Raw genomic sequence first — 3,313 nt, 5'->3', positions numbered from 1 at the left:
CCCCCCCCCCAGCCTGCCGAGACATCCCGTGGTTCTCGCTACAGCTATGGAGTTTGATACATCTTGTCCATCACCTGGGATTGTTGCTCATTCCTGCCGGCCTAGCTTGCTGCTCCTGAGAGTCCTGCTGGGGCACTGGGATCAGCTGCCCCTGGGGGGTTGTAAAGCAAGCACCTTTCTTCCATCCCTTCCCGTCTCAGTCAAGTCCGCCATTACCACGTAGTGTCTGAGCTCGTACCGGAGCGCCCCCTACCGCCGCGAGGAATTATCGCACTTGCCCTGCCCACCGAGCGCCCGCCGACCATCACTACACCAAAGGGGAAAGTGCCTGCAGCAGAGAAGGCTGTTACTGGGTTTCTGGTTCTGTTTGTTGTTGCTACCATATTTATTGTTGTTTGTTTGCTTTGTTATATATACTAGTAAAGAACTGTTACTCCTATTCTCATATCTCTGCCTGAAAGCCCCTTAATTTCAAAATTTAAATAATTTGGAGGGAAGGGGGTCATATTCTCCATTCCAAGGGAGGCTCCTGCCTTCCTTAGCAGACACCTGTCTTTCAATCCAAGACACCTGTCCGCATGCTCATGTCGTCCCTTCTCAAGTCCCTTGATTGGGGAGTGCACATATTATTTGAATTCTGAAAGTCATTTGTGGCAATTCCAGATATGAGTATAGATTGGGAGAAGAAGTCATTGAGAACAGCCCTGTGGAAAAGGACTTGGGAGTTCTGGTGGATGAGAGGTTGGACATGAGCCAAGTGTATGTTCGCAGCCCAGAAGACAACCACATCCTGAGCCAAGTGTATGTTCGCAGCCCAGAAGACCAACCACATCCTGGGCTGCAGCAAAAGACGCATGCCAAGCAGGTCGAGGGAGGTGATTCTCCCACTGTATGCCTTTCTGAGACCCCACCTGGAGTATCACATCCAGGGCCTCAGCACAAGAAAGATGCGGACCTGTTAGAGTGGGTCCAGAGGTGGCCACAAAGATGATCAGAGGATTGGTGCACCTCTCTCCTATGAAGAAAGGCATGGGATTGTCCAGCATGGAGAGGAGAAGGCTTCGGAGAGACCTCATTGCAGCTTTCCAGTATCTTAAGGGGCTTATTAAAAGGAGAGAGAAGGGCTCTTTATACAAGCAGATAGTGACAGGAAAAGGGGCAATGGTTTTAAACTGAAAGAGGGCAGGTTTAGAGGAGATGTTAGGAAGAAATTCTTTACTCAAACGGTGGTGAAGCACTGGAACAAATTGTCCAGAGAAGTTGTGGATGCCCCATTCCTGCAAGTGTTCAGGGCCAGGTTGGATAGGACCCTGAGCAACCTGATCTAGTGAATGGCACCCCCGCCCATGGCAGGGGAGGGTTGGAACTAGATGATCTTGAAGGTCCCTTCCAACCCAAACCATTCTATGATTTTATGAAGTAGTGTTTTATGAAATAAAATGTGACAAGCCTGAACAGCCCCTCTTGGGTCAATCAAAATGTAGTTCAGCTTTTAATGATGTTCTTTAATAAATTCCTTCAGCCATGATGGGGGTGAGTGAAGCAATGGGGGAAGACAGAGGGTTAAAATAGCTTCCCTGGTGTGAAGTGAGCTGTGAGGAACAGGTCCCAACAAACCACCAGGTAAGTAATTCTTTTTTCAGACTTAATCTTCCATTTCAGTTTACAGTTAAGCACATAATCCTTCTTGCTTTGATATTTATACCTCACTCTACATCTTCTCTTTGTTCCACCAAAAACAGGAAAAAAAAGAGTAAGACTAGGCTGAGAGATTCAGATGTGTGTGAACCTTGTAGGTCCCTCTTCTCTTCTGGGAGAAGGTCAACTTCTGGTGTCATGGCAGGGCTTGGGATGGTGTTAAATAGATCCAGGTACAGGACTTACTTCCCTGACCCTGTATGACAGTCTAGCTGAATAAATGAATCCCAACAATTTTTGGTGAGACATCATTTTGGAGAATGCTAAGGAAACTGGGACTTCACTTTACCTGCACGTTAGAAATATAGTCCTCCTGGGGGTTATAAATGCCTTGGAAATGACTGGAATTTACAAGATAGTGCTGGAAACCAGACACTTCTAATCTGTTTCAAAAATGAGCTGGTCATTTATGGGTGAGCAGCAGGATGTGTTCCCCAGAGAGTCCCCAGGACCATAGAATCCTAGAATCATGGAATGGTTTGGGTTGGAAGGAATTGTAAAGATCCCTGCCAGGGGCAGGGACATCTTCCACTAGACCAAGTTGCTCAAAGCCTCATCCAACCTGGCCTTGGTAGGAGTCGCCATGTAGGATTTATGGGGAGCATTTGTTGTGTGTGAAGTCATGTTGCTGCCACAGCAGGGATGGCCCTGAAGCTGTGAGCTCATTTTGCCATTCAAAAGAGCAAATTGAAGTGAACCAAAAGGCAGAACTTCAGCTACATCAACTGGCTTCCACCTGCATCTACATTTGATATACCCCATAATCCTTCCATACTGCCTACTCCTTCAGACAATAGATTCATGTAACTATTTTACAACCAATATGGACAGAAGTTTGGAGAATTACATATTTTTTATTGACTGCAAAGTCATTATACAATTCTATCACCTCAAATATGAGCACGGTAGAAAGAACTTGATATTCCTAAAACAGACTTTATAAAGGCTTTATTGGATTCTAATTTGTAGTATGGGCTAAAAATTGTTCAAGCCACAGTGCTCATACCAATGTCCCTGACACATTGGGCTGCCCTTGAAGATGTTCTGTTTAATAAAGCAACTAACTCCGCGAGAGATCACTATCAAGCACTTTATTATGGTTGTATTAAGATGTCCACAGCCAATTGCCTTTGCTTTTACCACAGAGAAGGGAGATGGGCTCTGTTGGGGATGGTAACTGTCAAATCACACAGCCTTTACCTCAGCGGGGAAACACACAACAAGGTATGAGGGGAAAGAGGGCACCACGTCCATCAGACGGTGTCTGTCATTTCTGTCTGTTTTGGGGCTCACCCCATCTCACCGGACCTTAATTCACAGCACCCCACCGTCCCAGGGCTCACCGAAGCGCTGAGGCGGCGGGGTCGAGGGCGGGGCCTCCCCACACCCCGCAGGCCCCATCCATCCCTGGCGCCGCCCAGGAACCGGCTTTGCCGCCCAATGGCGATTCGGCGAGCGCGGAGCGGGATCACCTCTTCCCCGCTGATCCCTCTATTCCAGCGCCGTCTGTAGGCCTGCTGTGGGGAGGGTTATGGGGCAGAAGGTGTGCTGAGTGTGGCCCCTGGGGTCCGGGTCGTGCTCCTCACGGCATGGCGGCTCCGTGCCGCTAGACCCT

The sequence above is a fragment of the Geospiza fortis genome, unplaced genomic scaffold (assembly GCF_000277835.1).
Source record: "Geospiza fortis unplaced genomic scaffold, GeoFor_1.0 scaffold1721, whole genome shotgun sequence".
In the NCBI taxonomy this organism is placed as follows: Eukaryota; Metazoa; Chordata; class Aves; order Passeriformes; family Thraupidae; genus Geospiza; species Geospiza fortis.
This window is presented reverse-complemented; position numbering follows the sequence as displayed.